At 49.2% G+C, this 15,931-nt stretch overlaps 1 protein-coding gene across 1 annotated transcript in view; it reads left to right on the top strand.

The window, feature by feature from the left end:
• Positions 1 to 15,376, top strand: part of stox1 (storkhead box 1) — a 33,196-nt gene extending 17,820 nt beyond the window's left edge. Inside the window, exon 4 of the mRNA XM_068002652.1 lies at positions 12,693 to 15,376. The gene's annotated coding sequence lies outside the window, so the exon portion shown is untranslated. The remainder of the gene's footprint in view (positions 1 to 12,692) is intronic.
• Positions 15,377 to 15,931: the final 555 nt, after the last annotated feature.

Below are 15,931 nucleotides of genomic sequence, written 5' to 3'. Positions count from 1 at the left end.
CCCCTTCAAATATTTCCAGACTCCCGGGGAACCCCTTCAAATATTTCCACACTCCCGGGGAATCCCTTCAAATATTTCCAGACTCCCAGGGAATCCCTTCAAATATTTCCACACTCCCGGGGAACCCCTTCAAATATTTCCACACTCCCGGGGAATCCCTTCAAATATTTCCAGACTCCCAGGGAATCCCTTCAAATATTTCCAGACTCCCGGGGAACCCCTTCAAATATTTCCACACTCCCGGGGAACCCCTTCAAATATTTCCAGACTCCCAGGGAACCCCTTCAAATATTTCCACACTCCCAGGGAACCCCTTCAAATATTTCCAGACTCCCAGGGAATCCCTTCAAATATTTCCACACTCCCGGGGAACCCCTTCAAATATTTCCAGACTCCCAGGGAACCCCTTCAAATATTTCCACACTCCCGGGGAACCCCTTCAAATATTTCCACACTCCCGGGGAACCCCTTCAAATATTTCCAGACTCCCAGGGAACCCCTTCAAATATTGACACACTCCCGGGGAGGCCCTTCAAATATTTCCACACTCCCGGGGAACCCCTTCAAATATTTCCACACTCCCGGGGAACCCCTTCAAATATTTCCAGACTCCCAGGGAACCCCTTCAAATATTTCCACACTCCCAGGGAACCCCTTCAAATATTGACACACTCCCGGGGAACCCCTTCAAATATTTCCATACTCCCAGGGAACCCCTTCAATTATTTCCACACTCCCGGGGAACCCCTTCAAATATTTCCAGACTCCCAGGGAACCCCTTCAAATATTTCCACACTCCCGGGGAACCCCTTCAAATATTTCCACACTCCCGGGGAACCCCTTCAAATATTTCCAGACTCCCAGGGAACCCCTTCAAATATTTCCACACTCCCGGGGAACCCCTTCAAATATTTCCAGACTCCCAGGGAACCCCTTCAAATATTTCCACACTCCCTGGGAACCCCTTCAAATATTTCCACACTCCCGGGGAACCCCTTCAAATATTGACACACTCCCAGGGAACCCCTTCAAATATTTCCACACTCCCGGGGAACCCCTTCAAATATTTCCACACTCCCGGGGAACCCCTTCAAATATTGACACACTCCCGGGGAACCCCTTCAAATATTGACACACTCCCAGGGAACCCCTTCAAATATTTCCACACTCCCAGGGAACCCCTTCAAATATTTCCACACTCCCGGGGAACCCCTTCAAATATTTCCACACTCCCAGGGAACCCCTTCAAATATTTCCACACTCCCAGGGAACCCCTTCAAATATTTCCACACTCCCAGGGAACCCCTTCAAATATTTCCACACTCCCAGGGAGGTTCTGCAAATATTGACACACTCCCGGGGACCCCCTTCAAATATTTCCACACTCCCAGGGAACCCCTTCAAATATTTCCACACTCCCAGGGAGGTTCTGCAAATATTGACACACTCCCAGGGAACCCCTTCAAATATTGCCACACTCCCAGGGAACCCCTTCAAATATTGCCACACTCCCGGGGAACCCCTTCAAATATTGCCACACTCTCGGGGACCCTCTTCAAATATTTCGACACTCCCGGGGAACCCCTTCAAATATTGCCACAGTCCCAGGGAACCCCTTCAAATATTGCCACAGTCCCAGGGAACCCCTTCAAATATTGCCACACTCCCGGGGAACCCCTTCAAATATTGCCACAGTCCCAGGGAACCCCTTCAAATATTTCCACATTCCCAGGGAACCCCTTCAAATATTGCCACACTCCCGGGGAACCCCTTCAAATATTGCCACACTCTCGGGGAACCCTCTGCAAGTATTCACACACTCCCAGGACCCTTTCAAATATTCACACACTCGCAGGGAATCCCTTCAAATATTGACACAATCTCGACGACCCCGTTCAAACGTTGACACATTCTCAGGGACCGTCTGCAAATATTGACAAACTCCCAGGACTCTCTGCAAATATTGACACACTCTCAGGGACCCCATTCAAATATTGACACACTCCAGGGGACCCCCTTCAAATATTGACACAATCCCGGGGACCCCCTTCAAATATTGACACACTGTCTTGGACCCCCTTCAAATATTGACACACTCCCGGGGTTCGACTGCAAATATTGACACACTCCCGGGAACTCCTTTCAAATATTGACACACTCTCGGGGACTCCCTTCAAATATTGACACACTCCCGGGGACTCCCTTCAAATATTGACACACTCTCGGGGACTCCCTTCAAATATTGACACACTGTCTTGGACCCCCTTCAAATATTGACACACTCCCAGGGAACCCCTTCAAATATTGACACACTCTCGGGGACTCCCTTCAAATATTGACACACTCCCGGGAACTCCCTTCAAATATTGACACACTCCCGGGGACTCCCTTCAAATATTGACACACTCTCGGGGACTCCCTTCAAATATTGACACACTCCCGGGAACTCCCTTCAAATATTGACACACTCTCGGGGACTCCCTTCAAATATTGACACACTGTCTTGGACCCCCTTCAAATATTGACACACTCCCGGGGACTCCCTTCAAATATTGACACACTCCCGGGGACTCCCTTCAAATATTGACACACTCTTGGGGACTCCCTTCAAATATTGACACACTGTCTTGGACCACCTTCAAATATTGCCACACTTTCGGGGACAGACTGCAAATATTGACATAATCTCAAGGACCCCATTCAAATATTGACACACTGTTGGGCATGCTCTGCAAATATTGACACACTCCCGGTGAACCCTCTACTAATATTGATCCACTTCCGGGGAGCATCTGCAAATATTGACAAACTCCCGCAGACCCTCTGCTAATACTGACAAACTACCGGGGAACCCTCTGCTAATACTGACAAACTACCGGGGAACCCTCTGCTAATACTGACACAACTCCGGAGTCCATCCGCAAATATTAACACACTCCCGGGGACCCCTACCAATATTGACTCACGCCCGGGGAACCCTCTGCAAATATTGACACACTCCCGGGGACCCTGTTCAAATACTGACACACTCTCGGGGACCCCCTTAAATATTGACACACTCCCGGGGAACCCCTTCAAATATTGACACACTCTCTTGGATCCCCTTCAAATATTGACACGTTCTCGGGGACCCCCTTCAAATATTGACACGCTCTCGGGGACCCCCTTCAAATATTGACACACTCTCAGGGACCCCCTTCAAATATTGACACACACCTGGGGACCGCATGCAAATATTGCCACACTCTCGGGAACCCCTTGAAATATATCCACACTCCCGGGGAACCCCTTCAAATATTGCCACACACCCAGGGAACCCCTTCAAATATTGCCACACACCCAGGGAACCCCTTCAAATATTTCCACACTCCCGGGGAATCCCTTCAAACATTGCCACACTCCCGGGGAACCCCTTCAAATATTTCCACACTCCCGGGGAATCCCTTCAAATATTGCCAAACTCTCGGGGAACGCCTTCAAATATTGCCACACTCCCGGGGAACCCCTTCAAATATTTCCACACTCCCGGGGAACCCCTTCAAATATTGCCACACTCCTGGGGAACCCCTTGAAATATTGCCACACTCCCAGGGAACCCCTTCAAATATTGCCACACACCCAGGGAACCCCTTCAAATATTTCCACACTCCCGGGGAACCCCTTCAAATATTTCCACACTCCCGGGGAACCCCTTCAAATATTGCCACACTCCTGGGGAACCCCTTCAAATATTGCCACACTCCCGGGGAATCCCTTCAAATATTGCCACACTCTCGGAGAACGCCTTCAAATATTGCCACATTCTCGGGGAACCCCTTGAAATATTGCCACATTCTCGGGAAACCCTCGGCAAGTATTCACACACTCCCAGGACCCTTTCAAATATTCACACACTCGCAGGGAATCCCTTCAAATATTGACACAATCTTGACGACCCCATTCAAACATTGACACATTCTCAGGGACCGTCTGCAAATATTGACAAACTCCCAGGACCCTCTGCAAATATTGCCACACTCCCAGGGAACCCCTTCAAAAATTGCCACACTCCCGGGGAATCCCTTCAAACATTGCCACACTCCCGGGGAACCCCTTCAAATATTTCCACAGTCCCGGGGAACCCCTTGAAATATTGCCACATTCTCGGGGAACCCCTTGAAATATTGCCACATTCTCGGGGAACCCCTTCAAACATTGCCACATTCTCGGGGAATCCCTTCAAATATTGCCACACTCCCGGGGAACCCCTTCAAATATTTCCACAGTCCCGGGGAACCCCTTGAAATATTGCCACATTCTCGGGGAACCCCTTCAAATATTGCCACATTCTCGGGAAACCCTCGGCAAGTATTCATACACTCCCGGGGAACCCCTTCAAATATTCTCACACTCGCAGGGAACCCCTTCAAATATTGACACACTATTAGTAGGGACTAATATTGACTCACGTCCGGGGAACCTTCTGCAAATATTGACACACTCTTGGGGACCCCCTTCAAATATTGACACACTCCCAGGGACCCTCTCGGGAATGCCCTTCAAATATTGATACTCTGCAGGGGACCCTCTGCAAATAGTGACACACTCTCGGGAACCGTCTGCAAATATTAACACACTCCCGGGGATGCTCTGCAAATATTGACACACTCTCGGGACCCCCTTCAAATAGTGACACACTCTCAGGGCCCCCTTCAAATATTGACACACTCCCGGGGACCCTCTTCAAATATTGGCACACTCCTGGAGACCCCCTACAAATATTGACACACTCTCAAGAACCCCTTTCAAATATCAACACACTCTCGGGGACCCCCTCCAAATATCAACACACTCCCCTTCAAATATTGACACAATCCTGGGGACCATCTGCAAATATTGCCATATTCCCGGGGACCCCCTTCAAATATTGACACACTCCCAGGGACCCTCTTCAAATATTGACACACTCCCAGGGACCCTCTTCAAATATTGACACAATCCTGGGGACCATCTGCAAATATTTGACACACACGCGGGGACAATCTGCAAATATTGACACACTCCCAGGGACAGTGTGCAAATATTGACACTCCCGGGGACCCTCTATTAATATTGACACACGCCCCTGGACCCCGTTCAATTATTGACACAAACTCGGGGACTCCCTTCAGATACAGACACATTCCCGGGGAACCCTCTACTAATATTGACACACTCGCAGACTCTCTGATAATATTGACACACTCGAAGACCCTCTGATAATATTGACACACTTGCAGACCCTCTGATAATATTGACATACTCCCGGAATCCGTCTGCAAATATTGACACACTCCCGGGGACCCTGTGCAAATATTGACACACTCTCAGGAACCCCCTTCAAATATTGACACACTCTTGTGAACAGTCTGCAAATATTGACACACTCCCCCGGACCCCCTTCAAATATTGACACACACCCGGGGATCCTCTGCAAATATTGACACACTCCCAGGCACCCCCTTCAAATATTGACATATTCCCAGGGACCCCCTTCAAATATTGACACACTCCCAGGGACACCCTTCAAATATTGACACACTCCCAGGGACCCCCTTCAAATATTGACACACTCCCAGGGACCCCCTTCAAATATTGACACACTCCCAGGGACCCCCTTCAAATATTGACACACTCCCAGGGACCCTCTGCAAATATTGCCACACTCTCGGGGATCCCCTTCAAATATTGACACACTCCCAGGGAACCGTTCAAATATTTGACACACTCCTGGGGACAATCTGCAAATATTGCCACACTCCCGGTGACCCTCTGCAAATATTGCCACACTCCCGGTGACCCTCTGCAAATATTGCCACACTCCCGGTGACCCTCTGCAAATATTGACACACTCCCGGTGACCCTCTGCAAATATTGACACACTCTCGGGGACCTTCTATTAATATTGACACACTCCTGGAGACACACTCCCAGGGACCCCCTTCAAATATTGACACACTCCCAGGGACCTTCTATTAATATTGACACACTCCTGGAGACACACTCCCAGGGACCCTCTGCAAATATTGATCCACTTCCAGGGACCATCCGCAAATATTGACACACTCCTGCGGACCGTCTGTAAATATTGACCCACTCTCGGAGACCCCCTTCAAATATTGACCCATTCTCGGAGACCCCCTTCAAATATTGACCCATTCTCGGAGACCCCCTTCAAATATTGACACACTCTCGATGTCCCTCTGCAAATATTGACACACTCTTGGGGCCCCCTTCAAACATTGACACATTCTCGGGAACCATCTGCAAATATTAACACACTCCCGGGGACGCTCTGCAAATATTGACACACTGTCAGGGACCCCTTCAAATATTGACACACTCTCAGGGACCGTCTGCAAATATTGACACACTCTCAGGGACCGTCTGCAAATATTGACACACTGTCAGGGACCCCTTCAAATATTGACACACTCTCAGGGACCGTCTGCAAATATTGACACACTCCCGGGGACCCTCTATTAATATTGACACACGCCCCCGGACCCCCTTCAATTATTGACACAAACTCGGGGACCCCCTTCAGATACAGACACACTCCCGGGGAACCCTCTAATCATATTGACACACTCGCAGACCCTCTGCTAATATTGACACACTCCCGGAATCCGTCTGCAAATATTGACACACTCCTGGGGTACTCTTCAAATATTGATCACTCTTGTGAACCCCCTTCAAATATTGACACTCTCGGGGACTACCTGCAAATATTGCCACACTCCTGGGGACCCTGTGCAAATATTGACACACTCTCAGGAACCCCCTTCAAATGTTGACACACTCTTGTGAACAGTCTGCAAATATTGACACACTCCCCCGGACCTCCTTCAAATATTGACACACTCTCAGGAACCCCCTTCAAATATTGACACACTCTCAGGAACCCCCTTCAAATATTGACACACTCTCAGGAACCCCCTTCAAATATTGACATATTCCCAGGGACCCCCTTCAAATATTGACACACTCTCGGAGATCCCCTTCAAATATTGACACACTCTCGGAGATCCCCTTCAAATATTGACACACTGTCGGGGACCCCCTTCAAATATTGACATATTCCCAGGGAACCCCTTTCAAATATTGACACACTCTCGGAGATCCCCTTCAAATATTGACACACTCCCGGGGATCCCGTTCAAATACTGACACACTCCCGGGGATCCCGTTCAAATACTGACACACTCTCGGGGATCCCGTTCAAATACTGACACACTCTCGGGGATCCCATTCAAATACTGACACACTCTCGGGGTTCCCCTTCAAATATTGACACACTCTCGGGGATCCCGTTCAAATACTGACACACTCTCGGGGTTCCCCTTCAAATATTGACACACTCGGGGATCCCCTTCAAATATTTGACACACTCCTGGGGACAATCTGCATATGTTGACACACTCCCGGTGACCCTCTGCAAATATTGACACACTCCCGGTGACCCTCTGCAAATATTGACACACTCTCGGGGACCCTCTGCAAATATTGACACACTCCCGGTGACCCTCTGCAAATATTGACACACTCCTGGGAACCCTCTATTAATATTGACAAAAGCCCCAGACCCCCTTCAATTATTGACACAAACTCGGGGACCCCCTTCAGATACAGACACACTCCCGGGGAACCCTCTAATCATATTGACACACTCGCAGACCCTCTGCAAATATTGACACAGTCCCGCAGACCCTCTGCTAAAATTGCCACACTCCCGGGAAACACTGACACACTCCATGGGAACCCACTTCACATAGTGACACACTCTCGGTGTTCCCTTAAATATTGACACACGCCCACGTATTGTCTGCAAATAGTGACACTTTTCCAGGGACCCTCAGCAAATATTGACACACTCCCGGGAACTGTCTGCAAATATTGACACACTCCCGGGAACTGTCTGCAAATATTGACACACTCCTGGGGACCCTCTACTTATATTGAAACACTCTTGAGCATCCTCTGCTAATACTGACACACTCCTGCACACATCCTGCAAATATTGACATACTTCCAGGGACTCCCTGCCCATATTGACACACTCTGGGTACCGTCTGCTAATATTGACACACTCCTGGCCTCCCCATTCAAATATTGACACACTCTTGGGCTCCCCATTCAAATATTGACATTCTCCCAGCGACTGTCTGCAACTATTGACACACTCCCGGGGACCCCCTTCACATATTGACACACTCTCGGGGACCGTCTGCAAATATTGACACACTCCAGGGGACCCCCTTCACATATTGACACACTCTCGGGGACTGTCTGCAAATATTGACACACTCTCGGGGACCGTCTGCAAATATTGACACACTCCAGGGGACCCCCTTCAAATATTGACACACTCCAGGGGACCCCCTTCAAATATTGGCACACTCCTGGGGACTGTCTGCAAATATTGACACACTCCTGGGGACCGTCTGCTAATATAGGCACACTACCAGGGAACGTCTGCAAATATTGACACACTGTCAGGGATCCCTTCAAATATTGACACACTCTTGGGGACCCCCTTCAGATATTGATCACTCTCCTGGGGACCTTCTGCAAATATTGACACACTGTCAGGGATCCCTTCAAATATTGACACACTGTCAGGGATCCCTTCAGATATTGATCACTCTCCTGGGGACCTTCTGCAAATATTGACACACTGTCGGGGAACCCCTTAAATATTCATCATTCTCGGGGTTGCCCTTCAAATATTGATACTCTGCAGGGAACCCCTTTCAAATATTGACACATTCCCGGGGACCCTCTGCTAATACTGGCACACTCGTGCGGACACTCTGCTAATATTGAGACAATCCCGGGGACCCCGTGTGAATATTGAGACAATCCCGGGGACCCCGTGTGAATATTGAGACAATCCCGGGGACCCCGTGTGAATATTGAGACAATCCCGGGGACCCCGTGTGAATATTGAGACAATCCCGGGGACCCCGTGCGAATATTGAGACAATCCCGGGGACCCCGTGCGAATATTGAGACAATCCCGGGGACCCCGTGCGAATATTGAGACAATCCCGGGGACCCCGTGCGAATATTGAGACAATCCCGGGAATCCCGTGCGAATATTGAGACAATCCCGGGAATCCCGTGCGAATATTGAGACAATCCCGGGGACCCCGTGCAAATATTGAGACAATCCCGGGGACCCCGTGTGAATATTGAGACAATCCCGGGGACCCCGTGTGAATATTGAGACAATCCCGGGGACCCCGTGGGAATATTGAGACAATCCCGGGGACCCCGTGCGAATATTGAGACAATCCCGGGGACCCCGTGTGAATATTGAGACAATCCCGGGAATCCCATGCGAATATTGAGACAATCCCGGGAATCCCATGCGAATATTGAGACAATCCCGGGAATCCCATGCGAATATTGAGACAATCCCGGGGACCCCGTGCGAATATTGAGACAATCCCGGGAATCCCATGCGAATATTGAGACAATCCCGGGGACCCCGTGTGAATATTGAGACAATCCCGGGGACCCCGTGTGAATATTGAGACAATCCCGGGAACCCCGTGCGAATATTGAGACAATCCCGGGGACCCCGTGTGAATATTGAGACAATCCCGGGGACCCCGTGTGAATATTGAGACAATCCCGGGGACCCCGTGTGAATATTGAGACAATCCCGGGGACCCCGTGTGAATATTGAGACAATCCCGGGGATCCCGTGTGAATATTGAGACAATCCCGGGGATCCCGTGGGAATATTGAGACAATCCCGGGGATCCCGTGTGAATATTGAGACAATCCCGGGGATCCCGTGTGAATATTGAGACAATCCCGGGGATCCCGTGTGAATATTGAGACAATCCCGGGGACCCCGTGTGAATATTGAGACAATCCCGGGGATCCCGTGCGAATATTGAGACAATCCCGGGGACCCCGTGCGAATATTGAGACAATCCCGGGGACCCCGTGTGAATATTGAGACAATCCCGGGGATCCCGTGTGAATATTGAGACAATCCCGGGGATCCCGTGCGAATATTGAGACAATCCCGGGGACCCCGTGTGAATATTGAGACAATCCCGGGGACCCCGTGTGAATATTGAGACAATCCCGGGGACCCCGTGCGAATATTGAGACAATCCCGGGAACCCCGTGTGAATATTGAGACAATCCCGGGGATCCCGTGTGAATATTGAGACAATCCCAGGGATCCCGTGTGAATATTGAGACAATCCCGGGGATCCCGTGTGAATATTGAGACAATCCCGGGGACCCCGTGTGAATATTGAGACAATCCCGGGGACCCCGTGCAAATATTGAGACAATCCCGGGGATCCCGTGTGAATATTGAGACAATCCCGGGGATCCCGTGTGAATATTGAGACAATCCCGGGGACCCCGTGTGAATATTGAGACAATCCCGGGGATCCCGTGTGAATATTGAGACAATCCCGGGGATCCCGTGTGAATATTGAGACAATCCCGGGGATCCCGTGTGAATATTGAGACAATCCCGGGGATCCCGTGTGAATATTGAGACAATCCCGGGGATCCCGTGTGAATATTGAGACAATCCCGGGGATCCCGTGTGAATATTGAGACAATCCCGGGGACCCCGTGTGAATATTGAGACAATCCCGGGGATCCCGTGCGAATATTGAGACAATCCCGGGGATCCCGTGTGAATATTGAGACAATCCCGGGGACCCCGTGTGAATATTGAGACACTTCCGTGGAGCATCTGCTGATATTGACATATTCCCGGGGAAGCACTACAAATATTGACACACTCCCACAGACCCCCTGCTACCTGGGTACGGTAGTATAGTGGTTATGTTACTGGACTAGTAATCCAGAGGCCCGGACTAATAATCCAGAGTCATGAGTTCAAATTGCTGCCACAGCAGCTGGGGAATTTAAATTCAATTAATTAAATTAAATCTGGAAAAAAAAACTAGTATTAGTAATGGTGGCCATGAAACTACCAGATTGTCGTAAAAACCCGTCTGGTTCACTGATGCCCTTTAGGGAAGGAAACCTGCCGTCCTTACCCGGTCTGGCCTACATGTGACTCCAGTCCCACAGCAATGTGGTTGATTCTTAATCGCCCTCTGAAATGGCCTCGCAAGCCACTCAGATGTACAATCTCGCCAGCACTGTGGGAGAACCTTCACCACACGGACTGCAGCGGTTCAAGGAGGCAGCTCACCACCACCTTCTCAAGGGCAATTCGTGGATGGGCAATAAATGCCGGCCTCGCCAGCAACGCCCACATCCCATGAACGAATAAAAAAAAATATTGACACACTCCCGGGGACTCCCTGCGAATATTGACACACTCCCGGGGACTCCCTGCGAATATTGACACACTCTCGGGGACTCCCTGCGAATATTGACACACTCTCGGGGACTCCCTGCGAATATTGACACACTCCCGGGGACTCCCTGCGAATATTGACACACTCTCGGGGACTCCCTGCGAATATTGACACACTCCCGGGGACTCCCTGCGAATATTGACACACTCTCGGGGACTCCCTGCGAATATTGACACACTCCCGGGGACTCCCTGCGAATATTGACACACTCCCGGGGACTCCCTGCGAATATTGACACACTCCTGGAAGCCCTCTGCAAATATTGACACACTCCCCAGGACCGACCATTGATATTGACACACTCCCGGGAACCCCTTTCAAATATTCACACACTCCCAGGGACTCCTTGATAATATTCACACACTCCCGAGGACCCTCTGCTGATATTCACACACTCCCGGGGACCCTCTGCTGATATTCACACACTCCCGAGGACCCTCTGCTGATATTCACACACTCCCGGGGACCCTCTGCTGATATTCACACACTCCCGAGGACCCTCTGCTGATATTCACACACTCCCGAGGACCCTCTGCTGATATTCACACACTCCCGAGGACCCTCTGCTGATATTCACACACTCCCGAGGACCCTCTGCTGATATTCTCGCACTCCCGAGGACCCTCTGCTGATATTCACACACTCCCGAGGACCCTCTGCTGATAGTCACACACTCCCGGGGACCCTCTGCTGATATTCACACACTCCCGGGGACCCTCTGCTGATAGTCACACACTCCCGGGGACCCTCTGCTGATATTTACACACTCCCGAGGACCCTCTGCTGATATTCACACACTCCCGAGGACCCTCTGCTGATATTCACACACTCCCGGGGACCCTCTGCTGATATTCACACACTCCCGGGGACCCTCTGCTGATAGTCACACACTCCCGGGGACCCTCTGCTGATATTCACACACTCCCGGGGACCCTCTGCTGATAGTCACACACTCCCGAGGACCCTCTGCTGATATTCACACACTCCCGAGGACCCTCTGCTGATAGTCACACACTCCCGGGGACCCTCTGCTGATATTCACACACTCCCGAGGACCCTCTGCTGATATTCACACACTCCCGAGGACCCTCTGCTGATAGTCACACACTCCCGGGGACCCTCTGCTGATATTCACACACTCCCGGGGACCCTCTGCTGATAGTCACACACTCCCGGGGACCCTCTGCTGATATTCACACACTCCCGAGGACCCTCTGCTGATAGTCACACACTCCCGGGGACCCTCTGCTGATATTCACACACTCCCGAGGACTCCTTGATAATGTTGTGTACCATCCACAGGATGCACTGCAGCAACTTGCCAAGGCTTCATCGACAACACCTCCCAAACCCGTGACCTCTACCACCTAGAAGGACAAGAGCAGCAGGTACATGGGAACAACACCACCTGCACGTTCCCCTCCAAGTCACACACCATCCCGACTTGGAAATATATCGCCGTTACTTCATCGTCACTGGGTCAAAATCCTGGAACTCCCTTCCTAACAGCACTGTGGGAGAACCTTCACCACACGGACTGCAGCGGTTCAAGGAGGCGGCTCACCACCACCTTCTCAAGGGCAATTAGGGATGGGCAATAAATGCTGGCCTCGCCAGCGACGCCCACATCCCATGAAAAATTTTTTTTTAAACTCCCTGAGTTTGTCAGTTCCCAAAGAGACGGGGCTGCCAGCAACCACGGAGCTTTCTGTGCTTTAAAATCTCAAACCAGCTTAGCCACAAAGAGTTAAGCTGCTAGGGGTGGTTTTCTGTTCTTAGGGTTCATGTTTTATACATCGGGGAGTGAAAGGAAAAATCTAGCATACCTGTGTGAAAAAGTGTACCACTTGTTCATTATCTTATGTGAACAAAGAATGCCTATTGGTTCAAAGCCTCAGTTTATAAGAGCGTTTCTCCAGTCCACCATCTGTAAAGAGAGGAGAATCATGTGACAGCATGTGATACACCAGTAGGCGGTGTACAGAGTAAGGGTCCTCCAATTACGATCTTTGGGTCACACCATCATTTAAATAGATACTGGGCAGGGAAAGGTGCACTCCAGATCATAGCGAACATTAAGTCCACTTACAGGAGTGACTGGTGACACTGAACCTGAGAAAATATCTGGCCTTAAACCCAAAAATGTTACGAGCATTTTGTCCTTCATGTCACACTTCCTGTGTCATGTATCATGTGTCACACTTCCTGTGTCATGTATCATGTGTCACACTTCCTGTGTCATGTATCACGTGTCACACTTCCTGTGTCATGTATCATGTGTCACACTTCCTGTGTCATGTATCACGTGTCACACTTCCTGTGTCATGTATCACGTGTCACACTTCCCGTGTCATGTATCACGTGTCACACTTCCTGTGTCATGTATCACGTGTCACACTTCCCGTGTCATGTATCACGTGTCACACTTCCTGTGTCATGTATCACGTGTCACACTTCCCGTGTCATGTATCATGTGTCACACTTCCCGTGTCATGTATCATGTGTCACACTTCCTGTGTCATGTATCATGTGTCACACTTCCTGTGTCATGTATCACGTGTCACACTTCCTGTGTCATGTATCATGTGTCACACTTCCCGTGTCATGTATCACGTGTCACACTTCCTGTGTCATGTATCACGTGTCACACTTCCCGTGTCATGTATCACGTGTCACACTTCCTGTGTCATGTATCATGTGTCACACTTCCTGTGTCATGTATCATGTGTCACACTTCCTGTGTCATGTATCATGTGTCACGCTTCCTGTGTCATGTATCACGTGTCACACTTCCCGTGTCATGTATCACGTGTCACACTTCCTGTGTCATGTATCATGTGTCACACTTCCCGTGTCATGTATCATGTGTCACACTTCCCGTGTCATGTATCATGTGTCACACTTCCTGTGTCATGTATCACGTGTCACACTTCCTGTGTCTTGTATCACATGTCACACTTCCCGTGTCATGTATCACGTGTCACACTTCCTGTGTCATGTATCATGTGTCACACTTCCCGTGTCATGTATCACGTGTCACACTTCCTGTGTCATGTATCACGTGTCACACTTCCCGTGTCATGTATCACGTGTCACACTTCCTGTGTCATGTATCACGTGTCACACTTCCTGTGTCATGTATCACGTGTCACACTTCCCGTGTCATGTATCACGTGTCACACTTCCCGTGTCATGTATCACGTGTCACACTTCCTGTGTCATGTATCACGTGTCACACTTCCCGTGTCTTGTATCACGTGTCACACTTCCCGTGTCATGTATCACATGTCACACTTCCCGTGTCATGTATCACGTGTCACACTTCCCGTGTCATGTATCACATGTCACACTTCTCGTGTCATGTATCACGTGTCACACTTCCCGTGTCATGTATCATGTGTCACACTTGAACTATCATATTTAAGACATCATGCAAATTTCTTAGAGCTCATTGGCTCACAGTTCATATTGAGAACCAACAAGAATGAGAACTGAAGAGATGTGGAATGTACATATAAGAAGAGCAGGTGACCAGTGAAACTAGCACCGAGGGAGGAGTGAGCAGTAGAACATTGACCAATCAAATATTTTTTGAAATGTTACCAATCCCAAACTGGTAAGTAGCAAGAAGTGAGCAAACAAATTCAAAAGTTTTGTGAGTTTGTTTAAGCCACCATCTTGAATATTTACCCAGTAACAGTAACAATTATAACATAAGAATGGCTTAAAATGTAACCATTCTGTTGAAGTATTTATTGTTACTCTGTTATTATAAACGCAGCACTACACTGGAAGCACAAAGTATTTATTGTGACTCTGCACTCCCAGTGCAGTGCTGCATTTGTTTTCTGTTCTGTAATCAAGTACAATCTGTTGTATTGATTTTCCACTCCTGTTTAACTTTGACTTGTAATAAATCCGACTGGTAGTTTATAGCCTCAGTCAGTCAGTCTGATGGGGTATTATTCTTCCACTACTCAAAAGAGTGCTCATGATAACTGCAGTGATTTCATTAAAGTAACAGGTTTCTGTTTAATCCCATCACCAAGTATTGTGTGTAAAAGTCACACACTGATTCGCTGGGAGTGAAGGCTCGTTTACAGGAGAATCCTTTGCTGATGAGCATGAGGGAACGACATGATGACGTCCTAAAAACATAACAAATAGCAACACAGTGAGTTAGAGATGGGAAAAGAAGCTGAGAGACTGTTACAGGAGCAAAGATATAATTTTTCTCTCTGCGAGCAATGCCACAGGAGGTCAATCGATATTATAATACATTGTGTGTTATATGGGATAATCCTGTCATTATAAAACCACTCATCTTCTGACTTACTGTGAGCAACACACAGGAGATCAACTACGTTCTAATTTATTGTAAGCTACGTCAAATAAATGGAGCAAGCCTTTGGCTTAATGGTAGCATTCCTGTGAGGCCCACTCCAGACAGTCCCAGCGAGTGGAGACTGGAACCTACCCTCTAAATAATGGGTTGATATCAAATGTGGTTACCGAGTCTGGACGGCAAGACCACAGGCTCA

The sequence above is a fragment of the Heptranchias perlo genome, chromosome 21, assembly GCF_035084215.1.
Source record: "Heptranchias perlo isolate sHepPer1 chromosome 21, sHepPer1.hap1, whole genome shotgun sequence".
Classification (NCBI taxonomy): domain Eukaryota; kingdom Metazoa; phylum Chordata; class Chondrichthyes; order Hexanchiformes; family Hexanchidae; genus Heptranchias; species Heptranchias perlo.
The sequence above is the reverse complement of the archived record's forward strand: the minus strand, read 5'-3'. Positions and strand labels throughout refer to the sequence as shown.